The sequence below is a fragment of the Amblyraja radiata genome, chromosome 13 (assembly GCF_010909765.2).
Source record: "Amblyraja radiata isolate CabotCenter1 chromosome 13, sAmbRad1.1.pri, whole genome shotgun sequence".
NCBI classification, from domain to species: Eukaryota; Metazoa; Chordata; class Chondrichthyes; order Rajiformes; family Rajidae; genus Amblyraja; species Amblyraja radiata.
The window spans coordinates 58,380,068-58,397,376 of NC_045968.1; the positions used below are offsets into that span (position 1 = coordinate 58,380,068).

The window sequence follows — 17,309 nt, forward strand, 5'->3', positions numbered from 1 at the left end:
TCAGTAGACAATCGTCTTAATATATAGGAAGGCATATTTCACATTAAATTAAAGTGCCTGTTCTAAACTACTTTGAGAAACTACCTACCACAGCAATTAAATATAACAGACTTAATTTATTAGTGATATTGTACATAAAATTAATCTTGTACATAAATTGTACATAAAATTAACTAGAAGGGCCGAGATGGCCTGTTTCCGTGCTGTAATTGTTATATGGTTATAGTATTCAAGTGCAGTGTAGTAAAACTCATGGAAAAAAATAATATGTTGCGAGATTGAAAACGCTGTATTGATGCTCCAAAAAGTAAAGGAAGATCTTGATAAAATTTCTTATTTCAAATATTGTAGACGCATGTGTAGACACATCGTGTGACTATGATGGAGCCAAAACTGCAAAGATACTAGTCTCCATTTCCAGCACGTCAAGTAATAATGTATACATTTGTCAGTTTGAACACATTGAAGTTCCTGTGCAGCTATATACATCTGGTTCCCTGTAGTACGTTTAACTATAACTCGGAATATATTCTCCCTCTTTCTTGCCATGTCTCCTGTGATAATCCATTTATTTCTATTGTTCAGTGACACTTGCAATGCATGCATCTTTGCAATAAATCTTCAACTTATTTTTATTTATTTATTTTTCTTTTTGTATGGCTTTGTAAATATTTGATTAGTGTATAAATGTAAATAATTTGGTGTACGTATAGTGGCTGGTGTACATATGGTGTACATGTAGCTGCTAAATTTGTATAAGATAATTACAAGCAGTTGAATAAGGGTGGGAATTAATAAGCTTTGGCTTCTTCCTGCTCCTTTTCGGACACATACGATTTCATTTATTTATAGATATTGTTTATGACACTTTATAAATATTCTTGTTTTGTTTTTTGTATGCTGTTTCACACTTGCTTTTTATTCTTTTATTCTGTTCGAAATAAATAATAATAAAAATAATAAATAAATAATAAAAATGTTTGAATATAATGCTCATCAGTTTTTCACACCCTATGCAATTCTATATGAACACTAGAATAATAATAATTTTGTAAAAAGTAAAAATATTAATAGTCGTTTCAACATTGATCCCATTTGCACAATGCATACTTTCAACCACCATTTGAATCAACACATGACAAGTTTCAATCTTAGACTACAGATCAAACTCTAAATGGTCCATAGTTCTTTATTATCACGTATGTACTGCACAGTGACATTCATTTTGCATAGATTACACATGCACAAGTTGCCATATTTTGGCGACATTTACAAAAGAAAAACTCCACATGTTAGTTGCACTGGAGCTCCCCCAGATCCAGGCAAACCCCAAGCTGCTGCAGGGGTTCTTCCATCGCCCTCAACCGGCTCGGCATATTACAGAGGGGAGGGGAGGAGGGGCGTTTGCACATAATTAAAAATCTCCAAAACTCAGTAACATAAACTCTTATATAAACGACTAGCAACAGGGATAATCAGAAATAATTCAGTTTGATGCAAAACCAAACCATTTATCTAGGCCATCAAGCCAACTTGTCTGATAAGAACTTAAGAAATATTTTGTTGCGCATATTGCTGAAAGTGTATCCTCACAACAGAGATCTAAAAAAATAGATGAATGTAAAGGCCAAATGGCTATGAAACATAGAAAATAGGTGTAGGCCATTCGGCCCTTTGAGCCAGCAATGCCATTCAATGACCATGGCTGATCATCCAAAACCAGTTCCCCGTTCCTGCTTTTCCCCCCATATCCTTTTATTCCTTTAGCGCTAAGAGCTAAATCTAAATCTCTCTTGAAAACATCCAGTGTATTGTGCTCCACTGCCTTCTGTGGCAGAGAATTCCACAGATGCTTCTGCCCACTCACACAACCTATCCAAGTCACTCTGCAGCCTCATAGCATCCTCCTCGTAACTCACACTGCCATCCGGCTTTGTGTCATCCGAAAACTTGGAGATGTTACATTTAATTTCCTCATCTAAATCGGTAATATATATTGTGAATAACTGGGGTCCCAGCATTGATCCTTGCGGTAGGTACCCCATTAGTCACTACTTTTACTGCGATGTGAAACAAAGCAACAGGGATTACAGAAAAGGAATTTAGATACAGAAAAAGAAAAAAAAATGCAAGATTAGTTTGAGAAAAAAGGAAAAGCAAATAACAATTCCAATGTTAAAAAAACTCCAGATTGCACTTCCAGAATCTCCGTTTGACCCGTTCAGACAGGTTGAGACATCGCAAATGTCATCGCAAAAAGTATAATGATGTTATTAAATATCAACCGACTTGGTAACAAGTTTCATTTGTTCAAGTATCAGATGTCAGTTTTTCAAGGCGGAAATTATAAATATTTCACCAATAATGTTAAACCATTTGTGCCATTTTACCTCCCTCCTACTGCTCACTTATCAAAGGAAAATTGGGGCTTCCAGGAAACCTTCCAAATTCACACAGAGATACAGCACATCTTCTAATGCACATGGCAAAGGTTAATCCCAACATATAGAAACAAGTGAAAATAAAGCATTGGTATCTGACAAACCGGTTTGTATCAATGACCATATCTTGAAGATACCTGGTCATTATTACAGTTATTAATAAGCTATATCATATACAGGTTCACCACCGATTTGCCCGCAACTGATGATCCAGCGCCTCCTTTAATCCAGAGAGCACATTTGAAATCCCCAATCCCCTTCCTGGAAGTACTCCTGGAAATCTGACGCCAAGGCCGGGTGAGGCGGCTGATCCCAGGACTTACGCGGCCGGTCTTCCAATCAGCGGGTTGAATTCGGCCCCTGGGGCTGAGCTCTGGATCTCCGGCCCGGCTGGAGCTGGCGGATCCGTTCCCATAGCCGACTTCTGCAGCCGATCGGGTTTATTACACATGCCGGTGCCGCCATGATTTGGCGCCATTATTCAAAGTTCAAAGTCCGGTCGGCCCGCCCGCACGATGTACTGGAGTAATTCCCACGAACCAACATCCCTCTCCACACCTCGTCCGGCCATCTTTGTGTCCCGGGGACACCTCCTGCAGCCTACTATTAAGGCGCTGTTGGCATTACCCCAGTTCACCCACCTACCGGCCCACTCTCCTCATATCCAACATCTCCAGCTCCCTGTGCCGTCCAACGTACCTTCGAGCGGGTTACCTGCCCTGCTACCAAATTCCACTTGCTGCCTATCAGTCCAGGCCTGGACTGATAAAGCAGCAAGTAACATGATCCTGAAAATTACAGTATCCAACAAGGGAAATTCCAGTTATCACCATCTGACATTCAATGACATTACCATCAGCTGTACAGGTGCAGCCATTGCAAGAGTAAGCCAGAAGCTAAGAATTATCTACAACTCCATCTACAACCATTTACTCAGTCCAGCACCAACCCACAGTAATAGTTTGTACAATCTACAGGATGCACTGCAACAACCCACCATGACCTCTTAAACACCAGTTCCAAAATCCACAACCTTTAGTTGTTAGAAGATGACCTCCAAGCAGAAAGGTCAGTGTGGGAATGGGAAGGGAAAGGGGAATTAAAGTGTTTGGCAACTGGGAGATCAGGTAGGTCCAAGTAGACTGAACATTTTCACACTGACCTTTCCGTCCTAGGCATCCTCCATTGTCAAAGTGAAGCTAATCGCAAACTGGAGGAACATATTTCGCTTGGACAGCTTACAACCCAGTGGTATAATGATTGATTTCTAACTTCAAGTAAACCCTGCATCCTCTCCTTCTCCATCCAACCTCCACCCAAATCCAGCCTTGTTTTCTTTTATCATCATTACTTTTTGCATATCTTTCATTCATTTGTTCTATATCTCTCTACATCACTATCTATATCTCCCGTTTCCCTTTCCAGATCAGTCTCCAGATTAGAAGGTTCTCAAACTGAAACGGCACCCATTCTTACTCTCGAGATGCTGCCTGTCCCACTGTTACTCCAGCATTGTGTCTGTCTTTGATTTAAACCAGCATCTGCAGTTCATTCTGACACATTTCGTCTGTAGTTCTGTTTCTACATTCTCTGTTTTCCAAATTAGCTGGTATTTGCAAACTAGCCTTTTATAATTCATGTACTTGGATATCCCGATCCATGTACATATCAGGATTCTGAAATCGCTCACATATACATACATAGACATATACATATATATACGCATTTAATTTTCCTGCCAGAATTTCATACTTTGCTTGTAAAGGGCCTGTCCCAATTAGACGATTTTTTAGGCGACTGTCATAGTCGTAGCAGGTCGCCGAAAAACCAGCCACTGGACCCCCCTACGGCAATGTCTACAACAACCTACGACGTCAAGCTACCGACAACCGGCGACCAATTAGGACGTCCACCTACGACAACATAGGCGACAACCAAAGTCAACCTACCTTCCCCCGTCGACAAGCTATGATCTTGTCAGCGACAACTGAAGACAATTCAGTCGCCGGTACAAGTAGCTGGTTGACGTAGGTAGTCGCCAATGGAATTCACTGAAGTCAGCACCGGCGACAACCTACATCACTTGGCGACAACCTACGACAGCACCTACGTCAGGAGAAGTCAAGATTGGTGTCAACCCACTGTCGCAGAAATTTTTTGAACATGTAGAAAATGCAGCGGCGACCAGAAAGACGATACGACTCTTTGGGCAACAGGCGACACCCTGGCGACCGTGTGGCGACAGCGTAGTCGCCTAAAAAAAAAATCGCCTAAGTGGGACAGACCCATTTCACTCAAATTGCTAGTACATTGTTCAATCGCTTATAAATAAGATTCAAGAACAAATAAAGTAACTTCAATGAGTTGAGACTTTGGCAAATAAGATTGTGTAAGCACAGTGAGCGAAGCTCCCATCCCTCTTCAGCAGTAGTTTCATTACACTGCATACATTTTGAGCAGAATTTGTTATGTGGTAGGTACTCATCTTTTCAGATTTGCTGTTTATGTTCTCTACAGGGGCACAATCTTGTACAATATAATGCCAACATATAAGCAGATCAGAACAAGGACGTCCCAGGAAATGGCTGAAATAAAGCCATGTCCCAGATTTAACCATATGTCATGCCAAATGCTTCCGAATTACTCTGACATTTGGAAAACATGGTTAAACTAAAAAACTTTATGAATCTTAAAAATTAAAATGCCAGAATTAAAATAATCCAATCACAATACATTAAAGTTCAATTAATTTTCTTGCAGCAATGTATGCTAATAAAAATGAATGCATTTGCAGTTGCAGGGCTTTATCTAAACAAGCACAGGCTCGGCTAGTATATCAAACGCAGGCAGGTGGGAGTAATGTAGATGGGGACATGTTGGCCGCAGCGAGGAAAATACTACCAGAGCTCATCCAACCATTCAAGGCTGCCATAATAATTTAATAATTATATCTAATTTTATAATTAGATGACATATGAGAACAGATCATAGCAAATATGAATAACAATTTAAATAGTAAAACACACAGTTTTGCATGTAAAAGCATGTAAAAAGTTCCAGTCAGTCAGTTGTTAGCTGCTTATGAATTGTCCTCACTACAAAATTGTTATTTCTTTCAATTCTTACAGTAGATGTCAGTGTCATTCTTTAGTACAGACGTCAGATAAAATGGTGCAAGTTGGCAGTGATTAAAAATAAACTTGCATTTATATACCATTCATGTCCTCTGAAGAGCCCAAAACACTTTAAGGCCAAATTAAAACAATTAAATTATATTCAGATACAAGGTATGAACCAAGACGGCCAATCTACATACTGGAAACAAACCTGCCAAATAGCCGGGTAAATTGGCTTTTAGTGACATTAGTTCAGGGGTGAACATTTTGCAGGACAGTCAACAATTCCTTCAAAATTATGCCATGACCTTTCATGTCCATCCGAGACACTGATAGGTCGAGGTTTAACATCTCATTTAGTACCATAACAGCATCAACCTATTTTGAGCTCAGGTTCTAGAGCATTACCCCGAATCCTGATGCTCCTGACTTGAGGAGAGTCCTATCCTTTTAGTTTGAAAATTAAGGGTTGGGAATTAGTAAATTAGTGTAACAGAAATTTGAATGGAAACCACCGAAACTTTTAATGACTTCACAGCTACAGATTATTTAGACTGGTGACTAATCAATTTAGGAAATGGCTAATTGGTCTAATTTATCAATGTCTTCTACTAGAAGAAGAGCATCATCACAAGAGCAGTCATAAGCCTTTAAACATAAGGAACAGCAAAGGGATAAGCAAACAAGTAAATTTATATCATGCTGATAGTGAAGCAGCATAAAAGCCAAGTGTTGTTACAGCAAGCAGAGGGGAGAAGCTGGGCACAAGAGAAACTGTTCGTAGAATATGATTCCAAATTACAACAAAAAACCCCCAACTATGGGCGAGACGGAGGGACAGGGCATAAGTTGGGACAATGGAAATCATAACAGATTGTGTATCCCATACATTCAGTTGCTCCAACTGAAAAATCAGAACTTAGAAGTATACTTAGAACAGATCGAAAAGACAGGTACAGAGTGGCTGCATTTTAGAGAAAACAGTGGCAATAGGTAAAAGTGATGCAGATATTAGTGCGACAGAAATAGAATGTACATGCATTGACTTGAAAAAAAACTAAATTATAATCACAGGAATAGACTTGGGTTGCATAATGGGGGAAGAGAACTGGAAGACAAATTGTACAAAGAATGGGGGTGGAGGGGGAGAATGCGTATAAAACACAGATGTAATGATGTCTCGGTCCGGGCCTGGCAGGGTTGAGCTGAGGTTGCCGCCTCTTCTCCGCGCTGGCTGTGACCGACGACACCAGCGGTCCCAGGTCTACAGTCAGCGCGGAGAAGAAGCGCCAACTCCAGCCCAACCCTGCTCACCGACGGGCCGGGGACCGCCAGCGCCGATGAAAGCCGAGCACCAGCCATACACACAAAGCTCTGCAGCAACTCAGCCTTTTCCCCGCGCCGGCTGCAAGCCCGACCCGGCCCAACACCTCCGGCCGCCCCCGGACAGGGACGAGTCAACCGGGAGAGGACGGGGATGGGGACGGCCCAGCAGCAACTCAACAGACCCGGGCCCGACACCGACAAGCATGATCTCACTCACTCACCAAAGCATATAATAAAAACAACAACATAATCTTAGCTAACAAAAGGAACAATAAATACAACTGTTCCATGGTTTGAAAGCAGTATTTTCTTACCTAGATGAATCAAAGCTGGAAAAACCGGAAGAAATGAAGGTTCACTGCTTTCCAGGCTGTTTATGCATAGTGGCCTTTGACCTGGGCATGCGCAGTCGGAAGCAGTCGGAATGCCGAACTATCTTCATCCCAATTTTAAAATATTTAAATACATGAACTATGACCTTCAATATTTTGGATCAAATAATGGAAGGTGAATATAGATGGGGTAGCTCTTTTTCCGACCGTCCTTAATACAATGCATTTCAGTATTCTACGTTAGAGTTTAAAGGAATCAGAGGAACAGATATATCAGAAAACTAAATTAGAGATATAACCATGTTAAAATATAATAAATTAGATAAACTAATCAAACTTAGGATGAATAGTCCAGTCCAAATGAAATCAAAATAATGGTAGACCACACAGGCCCAAGATTTCTCTATCACTTAACATGATCATGACTGGTCCAGTGCCTCTAGTCCACTGACACCCAATCAACAAAATCTTCCATTTCCATTAATTCGATTAATTTTCAAAAATTTAATTGATTTCAGCCTCGAATATACTCATTGAATTCCACTAATTTACTTCATTAATAATTTCTCATCTCCTAAATGGCTAACTCTTCATCACTATTTAAAAACCTTCAGACTGAGAGTCAGGGTAGAGGGAAACTAGAGATATGGAAGGGTATCAAGTGAATTTAAGGTGTATCAAAAGTATATTTGCCCGAGGAGTGATGTATACCTGTCATAATATAAGTAGTTCTGCCATATTGCGCTAAATGTATTTCTAACACCTTCCGATTCCAACTCTGCAATCAGAGGAAATAGGCCCTCAGTATCTATCTAGCACTTAATCTTAGAAATGTATATACAGGGCTCGAAATTAGCGGTTGCCCGGTTGCCAATGGCAACCCACAGTCCCACCGGGCAACCTAAAAGCCATTCCATTTTGCCCGGCTTGGCAAGCACCCGGGACACCTATCGTTTAATTCTGAGCGGGCCCCGTCTCTCTCTTTCTCTCTCTCACTCTCTGTCACTCTCCGTCTCCGCCCGCTATCCGTATCCATGCCTCGGGTCTCCACCTGCTTCTCATCAGCCGGCACGGCCGGCCGCCTTACACATGCGCACAACCAAGGCCAGCACCAAAGATCCTATAGCGAGGAACTTTGGCCAGCACATCATCGGCCGTGGTTGTGCGCATGTGCCGCCCTGCACATGCGCACTGCCGCTGCAACTGGTCGGCGTCGGCCACTTTCTCCCTCCCTTTGCATGGTGCCATTGCTGTCCACTCGCCGCGACCGCTGAAAACCAACGCAGAATCACTCGCTCGAACTGGAGTAACTCCCTGGAGTAACTCTTGCTTCTTGGCTTCCTGGTCCTCCAAAAATATTCCAAATGGAATTTAAACAGAATTTAAAGACCACCACCAAACCTATAATAGGGTGAAGACGATTCCATGCTTTAATTGTGTGGCGGAACTCCATGGAGCAGCCAACATCAACATTCAATCGATTCAATTCAATTCAATTCAAATTGGGTGACGTTTCGGGTAGAGACCCTTCATTAGATTTCCTCTGGTTTTCGTGTTTTTGTTTAATTTAAAGATACAGCTTGGAAACAGGCCCTTCAGCCCACGCCGATCACCGATCACCCCTACACTAATTCTATCCCACACATTAGCGACGTAAATCAAGGGTCAAGAGTGTTATATTCTCTCATGTCCCAATGCAATCCTTACTTGCAGCAGCACAACAGAAAATGTAAACATAGTACTCTGTAAACAATGTTACAAACGAGAAAACAAAACGGTGTATATTTATATATCACACCCCCCCCCGGGATTAATGAAGTCCCATCGTATAGTATTGAGTGCGTAGGAAAGATGCTGGTTTAAACTGAAGATAGACACAAAAAGCTGGAGTAACTGAACAGGTCAGACAGAATCTCTGGACAAAAAGAAATATAACGTTTTGGGTTGGGTCTGAAAAAGGATTTCTGCAGGCCTTTGGAATGTGGAAGGAAACAAGAGTACCCGGAGAAAACCCATGCAATCAAAGGGAAAAGGAGCAAACTCCATACAGACAGCACCCATATTCAGGATCAATTCCGGGTCTCTGGCAATTTTAGGCAGCAACTTTATGGCCAAAGTACTGCCCCATAGTCTTGAAATGATTTAAAACATACACTAGATAAGTGGCCTAATAGTGGAGCTGGCGGCCTCGGAGCTGCGGCAGTGGCGACCCGACCTCGGAGCGGGCAGCGGCAGTGGCGACCCGACCCCGGAGCGGGCAGCGGCAGTGACGACCCGACCCCGGAGCGGGCAGCGGCAGTGGCGACCCGAACTCGGCGCAGGCAGCGGCTGCGGCGACCCGACCCCGGAGCGGGCAGCGGTAGTGGCGACCCGACCCCGGAGCGGGCAGCGGCAGCGGCAGTGGCGACCCGACCCCGGAGCGGGCAGCGGCAGCGGCAGTGGCGACCCGACCCCGGAGCGGGCTGTGGCAGTGGCGACCCGAGCCCGGAGCGGGCAGCGACTGCGGCAGCAGCCACCAGACCTCGGAGCGGGCAGCGGCAGCGGCAGCAGCGATCCGACCTCGGAGGACCGGCCGCGAGCCCGGTGGACGACATCGTCGGGAGCTCACAGGTTGGTGACCTGTTCTGCGGAGCTCCCGCGACAACAGCTGTGTCCTCTGGACTGGAGGGCCGCAGCTTCGGCGGCTTCGACCACCACGGGCCGCGGAGCTGAACCGGCCCGTTCGCGGAGCTTGGATTCAGCCGCGGGACTGACATTACTTACCATCACCCGGCGGGGTCACAACATCGGAAGCCTGGATCGCCTCGGCGCAGAGGGAGAATAAGAAGGAAAGAGACAAAAACTTAAGACTTTTGCCTTCCATCACAGTGAGGAGTATTCAACTCACTGTGGTGGATGTTAATTTGTGTTTTTTGTGTGTGTTTTTGCCATTTTTTACTATATGTAGGACTGCAAGGCAACAAAATTTCGTTCAGACCGCAAGGTCTGAATGACAATAAAGGCTACTTTACTTTACTTTAAATTTATAGCTGTAAAGGGGGACATAGCATCACTTAAGAGATTTAAGACTGAAAATAGATCGTTTCTTTTTTTTTAGTAACCAAAGTTATCAACGTATAATTTTTTGTGTGTAAGGAAAATAAAATATAGTGGCACAGCTGGTGGACTTGCTGCCTCACACGCTAGGAATCTGTGTTCGATCCTGTCCTCGGGCAATGGCTGTGTTGAATTTGCACATTCTCCCTGCAAGCATGTAGGTTTCCTCCCACATCCCAAAGATGCATTGGCTTTGTAGGTTAACTTGTATCTGTAAAATTGCCCCTAATGTGTAGGGAGTGGGTGAGGAACGTGGGATAACCAAAATTGTGTGAATGGGGAGACAAAAATGCTGGAGAAACTCAGCGGGTGAGGCAGTAAGAAATAGGCGACGTTTTGGGTCGAGACCCTTCTTCAAACTATTGTGAGGGTGCAGGGAGTGGGAAGAAGAAAGGAAGAAGCGGGCACAGTGGTTTGAGGGAGAGCTGGGAAGTGGAGGAGAAAGCAGGGACTACCTGAAATTGGAGGTCAATTTTCATACCGCTGGGGTGTAAACTGCCCAAGTAAAATATAGCAGGTGCTGCTCCTCCAATTTACAGTGGGCCTCACTCTGGCCATGGATGAGGCCCAGGACAGAAAAGTCGGATTCGGAATGGGAAGGGGAGTTGAAGTGCTGAGCCACCGGGAGATCAGGTTGGTTATTGCGAACTGAGTGTAGGTGTTGTGCGAAGCGATCGCCAAGCCTGCACTTGGTCTCACTGAGGTTGATCATACGCTGAATAATCAAACCAGAATTTTGTTTGGAAGTGGAAAGAAATAATAGAAATTGCATTCATTGCAACGTGTAAAAGGAGATGAGATACTGTACTGTAATTTTGCTGCATGTCATTGTGGTATATATCATGTCTTGATTGGTGAATATGTTTAGTTTGTGACTTTATTTGAAGCAGAAATAATACGTGAATGCTTCATTGACCATAATTATGACTGGTAACTACGCACTTCGTCCGAGCACATTATCGCACGTGTCATGCAAGCCGTCTTAAATGACCACCTAAACTGTCATTTGGCAACCTAAAAAGCTACCTAGGTTGCTCGGCTGGCAACAGGGAAAAAAAGTTAAGCGAGAGCCCTGATATAGCTATGTGAGATCACACCTCATTCTACTAAACTCTAGCAAGGAAAGACCCACCATAGCCATTCCCCAATCACAGGCATCACATTTCATGCAGGGTGCAAGGCCACCACATTCAAATGCAGTTTCATACCATTTCATGCAGGGTGCCAGGCCACCACATTCAAATGCAGTTTCATACCATTTCAGGCAGGGTGAAACCTCCATAAAACCACTATAAAACCACACAAAACACCACAAAAAAACCACATAAAAACCACACGCACAGTTCAGTAGACATTCAGTGTGTTCAGTTGATTCACAGCTCACAGTCGTGACCTCTCCCTCCCCCATCTTGCAGAGACTGAGCAACACCCACACTTCCGGGTTTTATAATCCCTCCCCCTTCAACTGAAAGGGGCGTGGCCTTCATGGCGTGATTGACAGGAGAGATTCTCAACATTTTTTTAAACACTAATAACATTTATATTGTTCATTGATGGGAAGAATCCTCTGCACCTCATGAGTAAGATGGCCAAAAATCACAGCCGTAAGTGGTAGCGTTTTATCTAAAATCAACATACAGTGCAAACAGGAAGTTGTCAAGTTTCCACCAACAACCATTTTTGCAGTGCAGCATTTCAAAGCAGTTACCACCACCAACAGCCATTTTTGCAGTGCAGCATTTCAAAGCAGTTACCACCACCAACACCAGCCATTTTTGCAGTGCAGCCTTTCAAAGCAGTTACCACCACCAACAACAGCCATTTTTGCAGTGCAGCCTTTCAAAGCAGTTACCACCACCAACAACAGCCATTTTTGCAGTGCAGCATTTCAAAGCAACCACATTAAAGGCACTCACAGTTGAGTAGACATGTGTTCAGTGTTATTCACAGCTCAGAGAGATGTGACCCTCTCGCTTTCTCCATCTTGCAGAGACTTAGTGAGGCACAACATTTCCAGGTTTTATAGTCCCTCCCCCCTCCCACCAGCAGGGTCAGCAGAGAGAATGTCAACATTTTTTAAACATCAATAACTATTTTTCATCGATGGGAAAAATCTTCTTGTCCTGTGCAGCGGAGGAGGGCTCTGAATAAGATGGCCAAAAATCACAGCCATAAGTGGCAGTGTTTTTTCAAAAATCATGAAACAGAAAACTGGAAGTGGTCAAGATCTTACTTTTAGTAATATAGATTAGGAAAGGGTGTTTGCCTGATGAGTGGTGGAAACGAGTCATAATACAGGTAGTTCTGCTGTGCGATAAATGTATTTCTACTAAAGCCTGCATAATTTAAAAAAAATGCCGTATAAAAATAAATGGGTCAATAGACAATAGGTGTGAGAGTAGGCCATACGGCCCTTCCAGCCAGTACCGCCATTAACTGTGACCATGGCTGAACATCCACAGTCAGTAACCTATTCCTGCCTTCTCTTTTCCATGACTCCGCTATCTTCAAGAGCCTTATCTAGCTCTCTCTTGAAAGTTATCAGAGAACCGGCCTCCACCACCCTCTGAGGCAGAGAATTCCACAGACTCACAGCTCTGTGTGTGAAAAAGTGTTTCCTCTTCTCCGTTCTAAATGGCTTACCCCTTATTCTTAAACTGTGGACCCTGGTTCTGGACTCCCCCAACATCGGGAACATGTTTCCTGCCTCTAGTGTGTCCAAACCCTTAATAATTTTATATGTTTCAATAAGATCTCCTCTCATCTTTCTAAATTCCAGAGTGTACAAGTCCAGCCGCTCCATTCTCTCAACATGTGACAGTCCCACCATCCCGGGAATTAATCAATGGGGCACAGGACTGGGATTGGGGACTGGAGAGTTTCACACTTACAATTACTAAACTGACCTCCACCAAACAGAAATGTTAAACAACAAACTCCCTTTTAATAGCTACTAGACCAAGTGCAGACCCATTGCGTCTGTTCCCGCAACGCGCGGTTGCGAGGGGACGGCCTGACGCGTCACACACACACACAAAACACCCCTCACACACACTAACCACCCCTCTCACACACACTAACCACCCCCATTGATATTATATTAAGAAGGGAGGGAGGAGAGATGTAGAGCCGCCCAGCAGCCGTCGGCCTCAGAGTGAACCTCAGCTCCATGGCCTCGCATCCTCGGCACTTCAGACCCCGAGTACGGGGAGGGGGGGGGGTGGAGTGGGCGCGCAGGCGTGATCCCGAGTGAGCCTGCGGGCCGCCAGCGAGGACGGCGAAAAGCAGCGGGGGAGACTACCCGATCCGTGGCTTCCGCCAGCGTGACAGAGCCGGGCCCGGGAGGGGGGGCGGGGGGGAGTGGAGGCGAGCCGGGCGGCAGCAGCCGTTATCGTCGCGCGGGGCACACGATGAGAAGGTGGCCAGCGGGAGGCAAAAAAAATGACTGAGTGGGGGGGAGGGGTGAAGGATTTTATTTAAAATGTGTACAGAAAAATGACTATATTTAATGAGTGGATTTGCGAATGTAAAAGTAAAATCGCTAGCCAAATGGTAACAATCTCGGTGTTTTTGCGTCTGGTTTTCGCGGAGTAACGAATCAAAGGTAAAATGTCAAAGGCAAAATGACATACACCCACACACAGAGTTTTAAAACTATATAGATGTTTTTTTTATTACAATACCAAAGGCTGTAGGTTACATTATGTACCAGCTTTATCATGCACAAGTGTCAATAAAGTCAATTTCAAAGACCATCCAGGATGAAACGAAACACTGCATGCTTCAGAGACAATGGTGTCTGATTACTGCAAGGGGAGTTATGTGCAAACAGTTTTATTCCTTAAACTATCCCCCCTCCCAAGACTGCTTTTTTTTTTTAAACCTGCTTGGCATTTTTGAAATGGTTCTCATCTTCCTGATCCAAATGGCATTATAAGCAATTTACCCCACCTAATAAAAATTCTGTTTCCTAATTCATCCTGTGCATTATATCCAATGGGATATAACGGGAACACGCACTGCAGCAGAACTACCTCTACCTCTACTTAAGCGAGATAGAATAGTCAGGAATTACAGTCCGCTTACATCTATAGCACGAAATATAATGAATTAATTGCTGAACAGACCATCTCGAACCAATATTAATGAATCGACAGCATAGCCTTCAAAAACAATAGCATTTCCTGATCAACAACTCTGAATTCTTTAAAGATTGTAAATAGAAAAAGTAGACAGCAGGATTGCTATAGACATAATTGAGATTTCCAAAGAGCTTTCCATGGGTTGCTACATAATAGATTAACAACTGCCAGAACATATGAAGAGAAAAAAGATAGCTCAAAGCCTTCCAGACAGACAGCTGACAGTGGTGGTAATTTTAGCAAGTGGAAAGCGAGGTTGCACAGGTTGCAAGGTTGTCCTGAAATCACAGTTGCTCGCAGTATTAAAAATGTACATTCTAGAATCAAAATCACTTTGAAAATGTTTGGATGACATAATGGAGCAGATGCCAATAATAAGTAATGCAAAATGTAAACAGATTGTATCTGTAATTAGTAAAATAGTTTCATCACCCAGATCTTATGTACTGAAGTGCACATCGTAATCAGCAATGAAGACACGCACACACACAGACACGCCCGCATGATCAAATGAGCTACATCACTTGAAAAATAATGGGTAAAATGGGTAACAGAATTAGGCAGATCTGAGTGTATAATTTAACAAATCTATGTCTCACATACAGTTTTTGTAATCACAGTATAACAGGGAGGTATAGATTTTGGAGGGAATGAAATACACACAAGGAATGAAAAGGCTTGTGCTTTTTTAAAAGACTGAGGAGCATGTTAGATATCCTTGAAAACATGCAAGTTTGTAATCTTGTAGATGCAGACATTTCCACTTCTGAGGGAAGAGTAGAGCTCTTAAAGGCCAGCAAGAAGGCATTCATAAAAGGGCACCAAAAGACATGGTATTTGATAGCAAAGGGAGTGGTTGCAACAAATAGTTTAGAACTACTCACAGACAAGCTAGATAAGCCTGAAGGGGAGAGAGTAAGCTGATAAGAGTTAAATATCATATGATGGGGGAAAGGCTTCAGTGGAGCATGAAAAGCTGGCATGAACTGATGTGGCCAAATGTCCCCAAAACATCCAGTAGATTTTGTTTGTCATACTCGTATGGCATGGACACCAGCCCTTTGGCCCAACTCATTCGTGCCGACCAAGATGTCTTTTTGAGGTAGTCCCATTTGCCTGTATTTGGCCCATTCACTCCAAAACTTGCCTATCCACGTACCTGTCCTAATGTATTTTAAAGATAATAGTGCTGGCTCAATAGCTTGCTTCATACACCCACAACCCTCAATACGAAAGATTTTCTCATCAGATCCTCTACATCTTTCCTCTTCTGGAAGCCTGCACTTTACAAGGTGTGCGACTCACAGAATTGTTGTTTCTGATAAGACAGGGGACTGCAAAAGCTCTGTCTCTGTTAAGTTTAGTACAAAGACATTTCGACAATTAGCTGGCTGCACATCAATTTAACCCTGTGCAACTCATCCTGGATATCTGTATTCAAACGGCATCAATTACTCTATGGGGTGGGAGATTGCAACCTTCACGTGGTCCACCCTGTTTCGATGAATGCAATCAACCTGGCGTGCACAAAAACAAGATCAAACAGAACAAGTTGTCTTACAACTTTAGGCTGTGCACACCATACGCAAGAAGAAGAAATACCCTCTGTAGATAAGGAAGCCTGTTTATCAGCAGTGCATTCTGCGCTGTTTTGTAAAAGTGTTAGTCCAGTGTCTTTTGTCTCTCATCATGTTCGGTCTTCAGTCATTTAGTTACAGTTCCTTAGTTTCTTTGTTTTGTTAGTTATGATGTGTTCAGTTTTTAAGTTAAAGTCTGCAGATATTTTAGTGCTTTGATCTGATGTCGTATAGCCGTTGTGCTTGAATAAAAGTTTCAAAACGCTGTTACTGGACTCGCCAAATCATTGAGAATTCAGTGATCCTACCCCTCCCTGCCTTAAACCTAGGCTCTCTAGTTTTAGACTACACAACCCTGAGAAAAAGAGTGCAACCATCCATCTTATCTATGCCCCTCATGAATATACAGTGCCCTCCATAATGTTTGGGACAAAGACCCATCATTTATTTATTTGTCTCTGTACTCCACAATTTGAGATTTGTAATAGAAAAAAAAAATCACATGTGGTTAAAGTGCACATTGTCAGATTTTATTAAAGGGTATTTTTATACATTTTGGTTTCACCATGTAGAAATTACAGCAGTGTTTATACATAGACCTCCATTTCAGGGCCCCATAATGTTTGGCACACAGCAATGTCATGTAAATGAAAGTCTGTGATTCATGGACAGTTGCTGGGTGTCTTCTCTGGTGATGCTCTACCAGGCCTGTATTGCAGCCATCTTTAGCTTATGCTTGTTTTGGGGGCTAGTCCCCTTCACTTTTCTCGTCAGCATATAAAAGGCATGCTCAATTGGGTTCAGATCGGGTGATTGACTTGGCCATTCAAGAATTGACCATTTTTAGCTTTGAAAAACTCCTTTGTTGCTTAAGCAGTATGTTTGGGATCATTGTCTTACTGCAGAATGAACTGCCAGCCAATGAGTTTTGAGGTATTTGAGCAGATAGGATGTGTCTATACACTTCAGAATTAATTATGCTACTACCATCAGCAGTTGTATCATCAATGAAGATAAGTGAGCCAGTACATGCCCTATACATGCTATACATGCCCAGGTCATAACACCCCCACCACCGTGTTTCACAGATGAGGTGGTCTGGTTTGGATCTTGGGCAGTTCCTTCTCTCCTCTATACTTTGCTCTTGCCATCACTCTGATGTAAGTTAATCTTCGTCTCATCTGTCCACAAGACCTTTTTCCAGAACTGTGGTTGCTCTTTTAAGTACTCATTGGCAAACCGTAACCTGGTCATCCTATTTTTGCGGCTAACCAGTGGT

At 43.2% G+C, this 17,309-nt stretch overlaps 1 protein-coding gene across 2 annotated transcripts in view; it reads right to left on the reverse strand.

The window, feature by feature from the left end:
• The window catches only part of dcun1d1 (defective in cullin neddylation 1 domain containing 1), a 64,129-nt gene that overhangs the window by 23,529 nt on the left and 23,291 nt on the right, over window positions 1-17,309 (reverse strand). The gene's annotated exons all lie outside the window — the stretch shown is intronic.